The sequence below is a fragment of the Lampetra planeri genome, chromosome 6 (genome assembly GCF_965212315.1).
Source record: "Lampetra planeri chromosome 6, kcLamPlan1.2.h2, whole genome shotgun sequence".
Taxonomy (NCBI): domain Eukaryota; kingdom Metazoa; phylum Chordata; class Hyperoartia; order Petromyzontiformes; family Petromyzontidae; genus Lampetra; species Lampetra planeri.
In genome coordinates, this window is record NC_136112.1 from 14,570,528 (window position 1) to 14,585,037 (window position 14,510).

The 14,510-nt window shown below is 49.1% G+C and overlaps 1 protein-coding gene across 5 annotated transcripts in view; it reads left to right on the forward strand.

Annotated features, from left to right (window-relative positions):
* Nucleotides 1-4,142: 4,142 nt before the first annotated feature.
* LOC144719589 (uncharacterized) overlaps nt 4,143-14,510 on the forward strand; it is a 28,269-nt gene continuing 17,901 nt past the window's right edge. For 3 of the 5 annotated variants that reach the window (XM_078595663.1, XM_078595665.1, XM_078595662.1), the window contains exon 1: nt 4,143-4,438. The gene's annotated coding sequence lies outside the window, so the exon portion shown is untranslated. Of the gene's footprint in view, nt 4,439-11,481; nt 13,355-14,510 lie in introns of those variants that run through there. The other 2 variants (XM_078595664.1, XM_078595661.1) reach the window with 2 other exon arrangements.

Genomic DNA, 14,510 nt, shown 5'->3' on the forward strand with positions numbered 1-14,510 from the left:
GGCGTTGAAGAGGTGCCGTACCCTGGCTCGCCAGGACAAGGCCGGCAGTACAGCAACAATGTGAACTCCACCTGTTCCACCTGGATGTTATAGAGTGTCCCCCCTCGCACGCGTGGATTTTCTCTGGTGGTCCAGATGTCTTGTGACCCCCCCCCCAATTCATTGACCCCTAACAAAGTTTTTCACCCATTGCTTGTTCATTTCTGTTTTCACACCCATTGGTTTACAAACATATTACGTTTTATAGAATTCAATGGGGGTCACAGGACATCTGGACAACCCTGTACACTCATTCCTTGGCCAATAACACCTTAATGTAGAAGAGGACTGCAGAACTTGGGTAGGAATTGTGGCGGCGGCTCACCTCGTGGCTGCTACTGCCTTCTCGCTCGTCTGTGGTTCCTCCGCACGCCTCTGAGTCGTCCTCTCTCTTCTAGAACGTCCGGCGCTTTGAAATTATCATCACAGTATGATTGGTAAGACACACAATGTATTCTTTAGGGAGAAATAATGGAACCATAACGCACAATGAATGTCGCCAGGGAAGGAAATTCAGATCTTTACTACCAAACTATTCAGACATCCGAGGCATATTTTTTTCAGATGAACGGGGAAGAAGTACCACGTAGCTCATTCTAAGAAGTGACGTTGGTCAACCCTAACCCTGGACAATATAAACAAGGGGGAATATTCTGGACATCGGGGTGCACGTGACCATATAACTCATCATATGCGTGGTCCCATTGCCTCCTTGGCTTGGTGTTGATGGAGTCACTACTGTATTCAAGTGTCAAATTAAACAAAACGGTTGTGTTGCGATCGAAACGTCGTGATTTGTTTTATTTTATTTCTAACTGCGTGACTTTATCGAAAGAACCAAAGAGTATTAAAAAAACAATTTTCATCAGGGCGCCTTGGTGTCAAAGTGCAGTTTTCCTCAACTATTATTATCCATCCATCTCTTTCGCCTGTATATTGTGATAAGGAGAAGGCCCGTTGACCGTAACGTCGCCAATAATATATTTTATTGACGAAGGCGTTGAGTGTGTGGGTATAGTGGAGGGTTAGATCAGCGCTCTGCAACCTTTCGAAGAAGAAGAGCCATTTTTTTAGTTTTTGTCGATGACCAAAATAGTTGAAGAGCTGCATCCACACACAGCGTCACGTGTACCAATGCCGTAATTATAATATATATTGGGGGGGACTAATCTCCCCCAATATTCAAATATGCTCAAAATGTCCCCCCAAATATATTGCTATAAAAAATAAAAAAGTCATAATAATTGCTATGCTATGTAAATAAAAACAAAAATTTGCTAAACATTGGCCACAATATCTGGACTTGTCTTCATATAAATCAATGCATAGATTTATGTTTATATGATTGTGGTTATGGTTGTACTTTATTATTCCCTAATCTCAAACATTACATACAATGAAACAAGAAATGGTAAAAAAGTTCAAACAGAGCAATGTCATACAATACACTTTTAGACATTATTGTAAAAAATAAATAAAACGTCCATCCCACGTGTTAGTGAATTTTTTCATATTTTAGGCAGGAAATGGCAGGAAATGAGTTTTCAAATTTGTATATTTTTCTGGGTTGGGACCCCCAGACCCCCTGGAAGATTTGGTCCCCCCCCCCCCCCCAATGTTGACTCCATGACTACGGCCTTGACGTGTACACAAACACGGCAGCAGGTATACGGCAGATGACAACACATTCTGACTTAATAAACAAAATGTCATGGAATAAATTGCGTCTATCAAGTTCCCCCCCCTCTCCCCCCGTTAGCTTTTCTTGAACACGACAGTTTGACGGTTGTACATTCGGTTGTCACCAAGACATTCCATAGTGACCCATTCCCTGCCACATTTCCTAAATCGCTTATTATCTTTGCGTTAAATCGCGTTCAAGATTTTGTTTTATTTCAAAGAGCCGCCGCATGCTGCGCCGACCCCCTGGTTTAGAGAGACGCATACAGTGCCGGATTATCCTCGTAGCAAAAGTAGCTACATGTGCAGCTACTTTTGCATCTAGGATAATCCGGCACCCAGTGCAAAAGTAGCTACATATGTAGCTACGGGCCCCGCACTTTCAAGGGCCCCGCGAATAAATTATTTCAAGCTATCAATTCCGGTGCAGTGATTCTGCACTTGCTCTATTACTACAGTACTATACTGCCTTCAACATTTATGAACGACCGGGTGTTTAAGGTTAGCGATTTGTCGTAATATCTGGCTGTATAGCAAATTAAAAAATGACAATTACCTTAGTATGCAAGTATGTGTTTTAATATTTGGGGGTTTTATTTTAGTTAGGGCCCCCTTATAACATTTGCTACAGGCCCCACACTAGCTTAATCCGGCACTGGATAAACAGTTAGGTGCTACTCCTGCACATGTCAGTGAATGTCGAGGTCTGCACGGCACGACAAGAGAGGGTTTCAGGAGTGAGTTCGTGTAGTTTCACTGTTCCTTCTCTTCTGCTGAAGGAGCGCTGACCGCAGTGGGTTTACGATGCGGTCCAAAGTTTGGGTTGGGTGACCACAATTGCACTGCTGTGGCTTGTCTTTAATGTATCTTTATTGGGTATCTATGTATCCCTCTGAGTTGCTACGTATGTCTCTGACTCTCTATGCATCTCGATGTGTCTCTCTATGTGTCTAAATATCTCTTTGGGTCGCTATGCCCCTGAGTCTTTATATATCTCTATGTATCTCTTTGTGTCTCTGAGTCTCTGTATATCTAGGTGTCTCCGTATATCTACCAGTATCTGTGAGTTTACAACATGGTTCATAGTTTGGTTGGAATGGCCACAATCACCACTGTGACATGTCTTTAAATGTATCTCTATGGATCTCTGCAAGGCCGTAGCCATGGAGTCAACATTTGGGGTGGGGGGAGACCAAATCTTCCAGGGGGTCTGGAGGTCCCGCCCCAGAAAAAAAAAAAAATCTAAATTTGAAAACGAATTTCGTGCCACTTCTTGCCTAAAACATTAAAAAATTCACGAACACATGGGTTTATTTAAAAACATAATGTCTAATAGTGGATTGTATTACATTGCTGTTTTTCTTTTTTGCTTTTTCTTGTTTCATTGTATGTAATGGCAGAGATTAGGGATTAATAAAGTACAACCATAACCACAATCATATGAATAGAAATCTATTGTTTAACAATATATTGGGGGGGGGGGGGGGGGGGACGTTTTGAGTATATTTGATGTGTCCTCACAAATATATATTATAATTACGGCCTTGGGTCTCTGTATATCTCTATGAGTCTATTTGCATCTCAATGAGTCTCTTATCGTGCAGTCCCATAGTTTGGGGTTTACCGTGCGGTCCTATAGTTTGGGGTTTACCGTGCGGTCCCATAGTTTGGGGTTTACCGTGCGGTCCCATAGTTTGGGTTTACTTTGCGATCCCATAGTTTGGGTTTACTTTGCGATCCCATAGTTTGGGGTTTACTGTGCAATCCCATAATTTGGGTTTACCGTGCGATCCCATAGTTTTGGGTTTACCGTGCCATCCCATAGTTTGGGTTTACCGTGCGATCCCATAGTTTGGGATTTACCGTGCGATCCCATAGTTTGGGTTTACTATGCAATCCCATAGTTTGGGTTTACCGTGCGATCCCATAGTTTTGGGTTTACCGTGCCATCCCATAGTTTGGGTTTACCGTGCGATCCCATAGTTTGGGATTTACCGTGCGATCCCATAGTTTGGGTTTACTATGCAATCCCATAGTTTGGGGGTACTGTGCGATCCCATAGTTTGGGTTTACCGTGCGATCCCATAGTTTGGGGTTTACCGTGCGATCCCATAGTTTGGGGTTTACCGTGCGATCCCATAGTTTGGGGTTTACTGTGCAATCCCATAGTTTGGCTTTACCACGCGGTCCCATTGTTGGTCCCCACAGCGCGTGTTGAATCGCCACCACTTGTGGCATCGCCGTTCGCTTTTGCAGCCGCTGCTGCTGCTGCGTCGCATTCCCCTCCACGCGTAGCGGCAGTGGCTACACAACGAGTGGAGGGGGGGGGGATCCCTGGCCCAGCCCACGTGGGTGGGTGGAGCCTCAGGCCCTCTCCACCGCACGTGTTGTGGCGGCCCCTATAAAGGGGAGGAGGGTGAGTGGGAGGCGGCGTAAATAGAGGAGGAGGGGATCAGGAGAAGCGAGAGGACCCACGGGGTGGCCGCGTTTGTGTTCACCTCCACCGTGGTAGCGCGCACGGAGCATCGGGGGTTCTATCGGAGACCCCCCCCCCCACCCCCGATCTCTCGGCTTGTCTCCGTTGCCGCATGCCCCCTCTCTCTGCACATCATCATCATCACCAGCAGCAGCAGCAGCAGCACCACCACCACCAGCAGCAGCAGCATCAGCAGCAGCAGCATCGTCGTCGTCCCACTCGCCCTCGCCGTCCGGTGCTCCGGTAAGCAAGGAGAGAGGGGAAGGCGGTCGCGTCTCTCGCCCCGTGTTTACCGGTGCGTCGCCCACCCCACCAGCCCCCATGTGTGTGTGTGTGTGTTACACACTGGTGTGTGTGTGTGTTACACACTGGTGTGTGTGTGTGTTACACACTGGTGTGTGTGTGTTACACACTGTTGTACGTGTGTTACACACTGGTGTGTGTGTGTGTTACACACGTGTGTGTGTTACACACGTGTGTGCGTGTTACACACTGGTGTGTGTGCGTGTTACACACTGGTGTGTGTGTGTGTGTTACACACTGGTGTGTGTGTGTGCGTGTTACACACTGGTGTGTGTTACACACTGGTGTGTGTGCGTGTTACACACTGGTGTGTGTGTGTGTGTTACACACTGGTGTGTGTGTGTGCGTGTTACACACTGGTGTGTGTTACACACTGGTGTGTGTGTGTGTGTTACACACTGGTGTGTGTGTGTGCGTGTTACACACTGGTGTGTGTTACACACTGGTGTGTGTGCGTGTTACACACTGGTGTGTGTGTGTGTGTTACACACTGGTGTGTGTGTGTGCGTGTTACACACTGGTGTGTGTGTTACACACTGGTGTGTGTGTGTGTGTGTTACACACTGGTGTGTGTGTGTGTGTGTTACACACTGGTGTGTGTGTGTGTGTGTTACACACTGGTGTGTGTGTGTGTGTTACACTGGTGGGTGTGTGTGTGGGTGTGTGTGTTACACGTGTGTGGGTGTGTGTGTGTGTGTGTGTTACACGTGTGTGGGTGTGTGTGTGTGTGTGTTACACGTGTGTGTGTGTGTGTGTGTTACACGTGTGTGTGTGTGTTACACGTGTGTGTGTGTGTGTTACACGTGTGTGTGTGTGTGTGTTACACGTGTGTGGGTGTGTGTGTGTGTTACACGTGTGTGGGTGTGTGTGTGTGTTACACGTGTGTGGGTGTGTGTGTGTGTTACACGTGTGTGTGTGTGTGTGTGTGTTACACGTGTGTGTGTGCGTGTTGCACTACACTGGGTGTGTGGGTGTGTGCGTGTGTGCGTGTTGCACTACACTGGGTGTGTGGGTGTGTGCGTGTGTGCGTGTTGCACTACACTGGGTGTGTGTGTGTGCGTGTGTGCGTGTTACACTACACTGGGTGTGTGTGTGTGCGTGTGTGCGTGTTACACTACACTGGGGGTGTGCGTGTTACACTACACTGGGTGTGTGTGTGCGTGTTACACTACACTGGGTGTGTGTGTGCGTGTTACACTACACTGGGTGTGTGTGTGCGTGTTACACTACACTGGGTGTGTGTGTGCGTGTTACACTACACTGGGTGTGTGTGCGTGTGTGCGTGTTACACTACACTGGGTGTGTGTGCGTGCGTGATTGGGGAGCGGTGGCGCAGTGGTTAGCGCACTGAGATGCGACCCCAATTCGAAACTCGCTCACGGACCGCTCACGGCCACCCCCAGTGACGATTATCTGAACCGGTCCTGGGCCTCCCCTAGGTCGACTTGGCCTCAAATGAGTATCTGGTGCGGTTATTATGGGGAGACAAAGGCGGCCGGGCGTGGGGTTGGCCGTGGCAGCCTTCATAGGCGCTCGCTAACAGCACTTGCCCCCTACAGTCTGGTACAGGCTACACGGGGGGGGGGGGGGGTGGTGGTCTCTGTGTCGGGGTGTTGTTGTTGTGTAATCGCTGCTGATACAGTGTGCGTGTGTTCGTGGTGGTGTAAAGCATGCCTGTGTTTCGTAGTGTGTGCGTGTGTGTGTGCTGCGTGTGATGAGTGTTGAAATGTTGGCGTCTATGCTGCTGTTGCTGCTGCTGCTGCACGCTCCTGCGTGTTGTGTGGGGGTGTAGTGTGTGTAGTGTGTGTAGTGAGTGTGTGCTGTGTGGGGGTGTCTTTGTGCTGTGTGGGGGTGTTTTTGTGCTGTGTGTGTGTTGTGTGGGGGTGTAGTGTGTGTAGTGTGTGTGGGGGTGTAGTGTGTGTGGGGGGGTGTAGTGTGTGTGTGCGGTATGTGTGTGTAGTGTGTGTAGTGTGTGTGTGCGCGCGCTGTGTATGCGTGCTCTATAGTGTATGTGCTGTGTGTGTTACATAGTGTATGTGCCGTGTGTATGTGCTGTGTGTGTGTTACATGGTGTACGTGCCGTGTGTGTTACATGGTGTGTGTGCTGTGTGTATGTGCTGTGTGTGTTACATGGTGTGTGTGCTGTGTGTATGTGCTGTATGTGTTACATGGTGTGTGTGCTGTGTGTGTGTGTATGTGCTGTGTGTGTTACATGGTGTGTGTGGTGTGTGTGTATGTGCTGTGTGTGTTACATGGTGTGTGTGGTGTGTGTGTATGTGCAGTGTGTGTGTTACATGGTGTGTGTGCTGTGTGTGTGTGTGTGTGTTACATGGTGTATGTGCTGTGTGTGTGTTACATGGTGTATGTGCTGTGTGTATGTGCTGTGTGTGTATTACATAGTGTATGTATGTTACATGGTGTATGTGCTGTGTGTGTGTGATACATGGTGTATGTGCTGTGTGTGTGTTACATGGTGTATGTGCTGTGTGTGTGTTACATGGTGTATGTGCTGTGTGTGTGTCACATGGTGTATGTGCTGTGTGTGTGTCACATGGTGTATGTGCTGTGTGTGTGTCACATGGTGTATGTGCTGTGTGTGTGTCACATGGTGTATGTGCTGTGTGTGTGTCACATGGTGTATGTGCTGTGTGTGTGTCACATCGTGTATGTGCTGTGTGTGTGTTACATGGTGTATGTGCTGTGTGTGTATTACATGGTGTATGTGCTGTGTGTGTGTGCTGTGTGTACATTGCACACTATGTCCAACGTTCTGTGTGCAATGTGTGTTGCGGTATGTGCCGTACGTAATTTATATCGTGGGTAGGCAGTGGTGTGTGTGTGTGTGCCCCATGTGTACTATGTATAGTGTGTGCACTATATTAAAGTGAACTATGTGTCGTGTAGTGGCTGTGCTGTGTGGTACGTATGTTGAACTTATTTCGCACCGCACATAAGCCAACCCTGATAATCGGAGGTTCGGGTGTACGTGAATACACGTGCCAAGTGTGTGTGTGTGTGTTATGGAGGGATGTCCTTTGTGTGTATGTGTAGTGACATCACGGACACCACTTGTATGTGGGGGCAGTACCGGCCCAAGAGGGGCTGGTGAGCGCTGACTGGCAGCGCTGGATGGCACCACGCTCTGCGTGCAGTGCCGACCCCTACAGGATAGGGTGTGAAAGTGCCGGCCATGGGAATGGGGTTACTAAGGGCCATTGTTGTATATGTCGGGTTATGAAATTTTGATAAAAAATTATAAAATTAAATGAAGATTAAAAAAAATGCGTAAATCTTGGAAATTATGCTAATTAATGTAGTTATGCGTATAAATCATATCTCAACGCAGGATACAGTTCTTTATAATTAAGATAGTTATGCATGGACTTGGAAAAAAAACACTCAAACACTTCTGTGTTAAGCAATTTTAATTCTAAGGAAAAATATGACACTCTAATATGCGAACTTTCATGCTTGGAATTATCCACGGTACCATCGGGGAGATTTCTCTCGGTGAGCAGCACACTTAACCATCAATGCTTTTTTTTCTTTTGCAACCGCCCATATCATTAATTCCACCGCGTAACGAGCATCTCCGGCGACAGGTAGAGTCTTAAAACAGGCATGCAACGATAGTCATACGAAAGGCAATAAGCAAATTATTATATCCCGATGGCAAAAGCATACGTCAATAGATTCGTTGGCAAGATGAAATGTTTTGGAACAATGGTGTGCGAGGGTGTGCGTGTGTTCTTTATGGGAGAGCGTATCTCTGGCTCATCTTCAATTAATTCTTAAGCGAGATTCTATGACAGGAACAGGTTTGACACGATATTCTCTCTCTGTAAATGTGTAGATTCGTGATGAGGATTTCAAGAGTTTAGTTTGCATCGACGAATCTATTGGTCGTATATGCGATTAAAAACAACGAAAGAAAACAAAATTTGAACTAAGGCACTTATAAACGTCGTATTCTAATCACGCGATGAGCCACAATGCCTTCACGGCCAGCTGATGGTCCATGTATTTGATAAGTAATCTTCTGATGATTGGCTAGGGTCGGTTTCATCTGTGTGGGAGAGGTGGATTGTCTCTTTGATATATTCTTGCGTGAGCAGACGCCGGGCGCGTCGTGGGTTTATGTGTGTGGGGGAGAGCGTATCATACGAACGGCTTCGGAGAGGTTCCCTCTCGCTTGGGTGTGGCAGCAGCGGGCCGTCGGCTTTCTCTCTCCGCTGCTAGCTGAGCGGCGTTGGCACGATGTTGTCCTTGAAGTGGCGGTGCTCGTTCGCTCGTGCGCTGGTGGCTGGCACCTTTGTGCTGTATGGCCGTAGCAGCTGTTTGTCTGCAGCTGGATGACGAGTCGGCACGACACTCGCCGTCGTGGTGCGCGATGATTCCGTCGTCGGATAGCGCGCAGCTCATCCGCTGCTGGATGTCTTGGTTCCCAGCGGGTGCTGGTCGATTCTAGAAGGTGGTCGTGGCTAAGGGCGGAGCCAGCCACGCCACGGAGGATATAAGCTGGGTCCCCCAGAGGGACCTGCTGCTGTTGTTCATCCTCAAGAATCTACGTTCTATGTCCTACAGACTCTCCAACACGTGGACCTGGACCCGAGCTGTGGTCTGGTCCGTTGTAGCTAGTTATGGTGTAATTGGTGTAGTTGGCCTGGTGGTCCACCACCATTGGTTGTTATCTGGTAAAGGGGCAGTTACCCCTTTTGTGTTGGTATTAATAAATGTGTTGCCTCCAAAGAGTACGTCTGCGACTCAGTTGAACTCACTACATATGTATGGCTGATGTAGAAGTATAGCAAGAACTAGAATTTCTATAATTTTACATTGAGGTGGTTGAAGAGCCAGATGATTACGTCGGTAGCAGCGGAGCGGTGGTGCATCGCTGCTGCGGTGATGCTACCTCCGTATTCATCAATCGGGCATCAAGTCGTGATGTGGTTCTCTTCTGGGTATCAAGTATCTGCTGCTGCCATGCTTTGTAAGGACGTCATTCAGCGGTTGTGGCCCATAAGCTTTTGGGGGAAGATGGTGCACCAGCGATTTGCGTTGTATCTTTCGCAAGGTGCTTGCGACTTCTTCTTGTGAACTTCCATTTGGCTTTCCAAGCTTTCATCATCAGGGTGAAAGTTGCATTGTTGAAGGTTCGGTGCACGCATCCCAAGTGGCATTGCGCCGACGTCGAGCAGAGCGGTGAGGGACGTCGTTGAGGACCCTGGTGGATGTGGGGACACGTGTTTTCCAAGACTGGCTGGACTGAGTTCGCACGTCCGTGCCTTTTGTGGTGAGCGGCGCATGTCAGCAGCGCACGCGTACAGCAGCTCTGTCAGTCCGCCATTTGGATGAGGGCCTCCCCACGCTGTGCGGGAAGATTGACCGTACTTCACCTTGCCGGTCAGTTGCCGGTTTTTGTGAAGGCTGAGAACTCACGGTGTGAGCAAATAACCCAGAGTGCTGCGCCAGTCATCTCAGTCGGTCGACCCGTGGCACCTGGGTCTGCCCCGTGACCTCCTGCCAGCGGGCGTTCGACACTTCACGTGGCCTCAACGTGCACACAGCCTGGCCCAATCGTCGTGGTGACGTCACCGCCACTTAGTGGCGAATGGCGGTTGCGCTACGAACCGAGGGACCCGAGTTGGATTGCCAATCGTGGCCAGCACCAGTGACGGTTATCTGAACTGGTGCTAGGCCTCCCCTAGGTCGACTCTGCATCAAACGAGTACCTGGTGCGGTGTGTAAAAACATCGCCACTGGGGTGACAAAGGTGGTCGGGCGTGGTGCTGGCCACTCACTCCCGCGTGTGCCGTGCCGGCCTTCATAGGTGCTCGGTAACAGCACTTGCCTCAACAGTCTGTTAAGGCTATAAAGTGGGGGGTCTTTGTCTCTGCTTCAGATGATGTTTGTCATATTATCTCCGTGCTGGATGTCGCGTCAACACAATTGACTCTGCGTCACAGAGCGTGCAGCGACGAGGCGTGTTCCTTGTGTGACTAGAAAGAGGACCCACGCACGCATTACAGGAGAACACAATGCAGGTAAATGACACCATTCAAACTGTCAAGAACCACAGTACCTCGCTGATCTCGTCAAGGAGCATAAACCATCACGCGTACTCCGGTCATCCTCGCAGCGGCGGCTTTGGCTAACCATCGAATGAAGACGGTCACCGCATCGCGCGCTTTTGGATGCGCTTTTGCGGCCGTCTGGAATGCTTTTCCTTCCAATACTAGGAAGCCACTGGAGCTATGCACTTTTAAATCTTCTAGATTGACAAACTAATTTATTTAGAATTGTTTTTTGTGCTTAGTTTGTCTCTCCCCCCCCCCCCCCCCCCCCCTACGTCCGGTGCAAAAGAGGTGCAACGTACATACAACAAGAGTAAGCAGGACACATCACTAAAGGGAATCGTGGCTGATGGTCAAAAATGATGACGGCACAGCCGCCAAGGAACGGAACTGATCCGAGAGCACGCCTAACGAGGAGGAGACTTAGTGGTGAAATCGGCTTTACGTCTAGGAGCCAGGCGGCTTATTACATTCGCAGGATCGTGAGAGATAGCAGCAGTTTGGGGAAGCCTTCATCCAGCAGTGACGGTGACTAACAATGATAAATATTGGCGGGTGTGTTGGAGATGTTAAATACCTCACCTGGCATGCAATAGGTTGTGGGTTCGATCCTGACCCTGACGCCTGTATATTTGGAGTTTGCATGTTCCTCCGCGTCGTCGCGTGGAATTATCTCCGGTTTTTCCCTCCATATTTATAATCAACTAGATTTACTACCCGGCTTCGCCCGAGACTTGGATTCTTGTCTTGGATTAATACGCAGAGGGTTGGGGGGGGGGCGTGACGTCAGCAGGCACACTGCGTAATGCTTCCGCATGCGGGTGACATCACGTCACCGCTCGCTTGCCGTGCAAAATATATCCATAATTGCACCCCCCCCCCCCCCCAAAAAAAATACAAAAGTCTATTTTTATACTTTTTGCATTGTGTACAATCTAAAAACTACCCACATGGCAAATTTCAAGTTTGTTGCATGTCGGGAAGTACGGTAAACATTTCAAACAGATGCACATAATCACAAATTTCCCTTATATATAGATGTGCTTTTAGAGTAGAGTATTTGGCTGCTATAAATTTCCACATAAACCACTTCGTTGAGCTATCATTGTGGCCAGGTCGCTTCTGAAATAGAGCGATAAAGCTCGGTGAGCCTTTCCTGGTAAAATAGAAAAATTGTAAATAATAAAAATAAGATACTGGGTGGCCACCTTGGCGATTGACTCCCGTTTTCCCAAATCTCAATTCCTTCAACGGCAGCGGGTCCTGTTGATGCTCCTTGAAATGTGCACGACCCTTAACTTTCTCAACACTTGGGAACATTTCCACCATTGTTGATTTTTTTTTTCTTTCTCGTAAGTATTGTCGCTCGCGTTTCGCTCAACTTGAGCCGTGAGAGTCTGGGATGGGAGACAGCCAGGCAAGCAAGGGAGGGATGATGCCCACTGCACGATGATGCGTTGAGGATAACATTTTGGAGCATTCTCGACCTCTTTTCCTATGGCATTTAAACTCCACGTGGAAGGTGGCGGGACCGATGTTCTCTGCCATGCCTGACTGTGCCCCCATGTGCTCATCACGGTCGCACACACAATGGCGGAGGCGTCGGTGGGTTTAATGCACGTGATCTAGCTTTGGCTCTTAGATTGTTTCTTCTGCTACGTAGACGTTGTGACGGGTCGCCACTTCGACGCTGCAATGAACTGCCCTGGTTCATGGTAAATTGTAGCTCCTATTAGTTTCTACACTCGAGGCGCTAGCGACGCACTGTTTGTAAACAAGACGCAAAAGGCACGCAGCCCCCTGCACATTATGCAATTAGCCATCGGCATTTACGGAGGAAGTTAACTGTGACCTCGTGTCTCAGATCGTCATCAAAATACAATTGGGCAAACATGACTGACCGCCCTGGTGGCGGCAGTGATGCAGGGAGAGACACACTGTGGACCCGTTTCGTTCTCATTCGGAGTCGTCGCCAGAGTGTAGTCACTAATGCTTGCTTCTGCAAAGTCTCCCTCCCCACGGCTACTAGAATCGATGGTAATCGGGGTAAATGGATACCCCGGTTCTCACCCCTGTTGTTGGGTGACCGTGGCAAGGCAGAAACTTCAGTGGAATGGTGGCGGAGAACCGTGTTCATCTCCGTTTGGCGGCTGCGTGCCGGTGGTGCAAATTCCACATTCCTATGGTGCGGGCCAATTTCCATATGGCAGACCCGCATGCCTAGTATGGTTGACTACGTACGGTGTGAAAGAAGTTCAACAATACAAACATACAGCCATTATTGACTTCCACAGAAAGTGTGACGTGAATCGACTCGGGAGGGATGATAATGAGCTGATTCGACTCTCGGCTACAATTGTTTCGTAACCAACCAACCGATGGTGACTTGAGAGCCGTTCTTGCCACAAAGCGGCACGCACTTTAGCGACTCCAAAGGGCTGGTGATGATGATGATAACGGTGGACCGAGTTGACCTCGCACTGGGTACATAGCTCACAAGCACCCAATTTGACGTGCGGGTCCCCGAGTGCTCTGACAACATCAAGTGGTGACCACATGGGGAAATCCTTGTGTGGTGCGGGTTTATAGTCTGCATCGGCGGCAGCAGCAGCTGGGCGACATCAAGAGGATGTGGTAATAGTTCCGTGACATGAGCCAACGTTGGCTCGCTGAAGCGAACGCGCACGTCGCTTGCCCGGACACGGCGGGGAGCGGCTTTGATGCGAGGGCCTCGTGCGGTTGCTTGCTGCCCGTGGCCTTGCACAAGAGGCTCCAGTGTGCGGTACGTGCGGGTTCCTGCCCTTTGTCTCTGCACCTGCCGTGTGCCATGACCTGCAGCGTGGCCAGGCGCCCACGTGGCGAGCGATGACACGGCACGGGTTCCAGGCGTTTTAAGTTCGGCGACGTGGCGATTTTATTGCCGCGTCGTTCTCGCGCGACCCCTTTTGTGATTTTTGTATTCCGCGCTTTTAATTGTTTCGTTTTTTGTGCCCTTTGCTGTATTTCCAGGACGCTTGAATGTTCGAAACGTTTCTCGGTTGCCGTTCACTCGACGTAATCCCCCGCTCTGCTCTCTTCGCCACCCCACCCCTAGTGAAAACAGACCCCGCTGCTTGCTGCCTCTCACCATCCTCTCATCCCTGACATCTTAGCCCGGACTGTTCCTTCTCCCCCTTTCTGCCCGACCATTCCGTCTTTCTGCTGCTCTATCTTGAACCGTGACCTCCTCTTTGACCATCTTGGGGACTTTTGTCGGGGCCTCCCTTAACTGACATCCTTGCCTCTACTCTCCTTCTCGTGACTGTCTAACGCTTACAACGCACGGGCTGTCGGTTACACGGGAAATAATTAACAAGCCAAATGAACTTACGGCAAATATGGCATTGCGTAACCATCACGGAGTCCAGTTTCTCCTCCAAAAGGTTTGCGAAGCGCTAGTTATTTAAGAGTTTTAAGCATTTATTTAGGGGTGGGCTTTGGTTGTGTCGTAAATATCTTTGAAATTATACGTCGTAAGAAAGGTCGACTGAGCAACGGGTCACAGTGATGCGATGATATTTTTTGCAAACTGGACGATACGATTATTTTGGTTGGCATGTCGTAAGATATTTATCGCGGTATCGCCATATACCAGCAACGCTGTGATGCGGCGTTCGGGAGACAGGAGGGAGTTGGCGTTGGGCTGGGAGTTGTGATGCTACCGTGTGAATTGTGTTGTCATGGCGATGTGTGCAAGCTGTACTACGAGTGGCAGTGCAGAATGTCAGATGCGGTGGTGTACTGCGTGTGAGATGTGCATCGATGTGGTGCCAAGCAATAGCAGCAGGTGTTTAGCTGCAATTGTATCCGATATCCATCGTGTTGACATAATTTATTTACCCTTTTTGTTGCGTCATCTCCACGGATAGTGCTGTGGCCAGAGATCTCTGCTCATCATC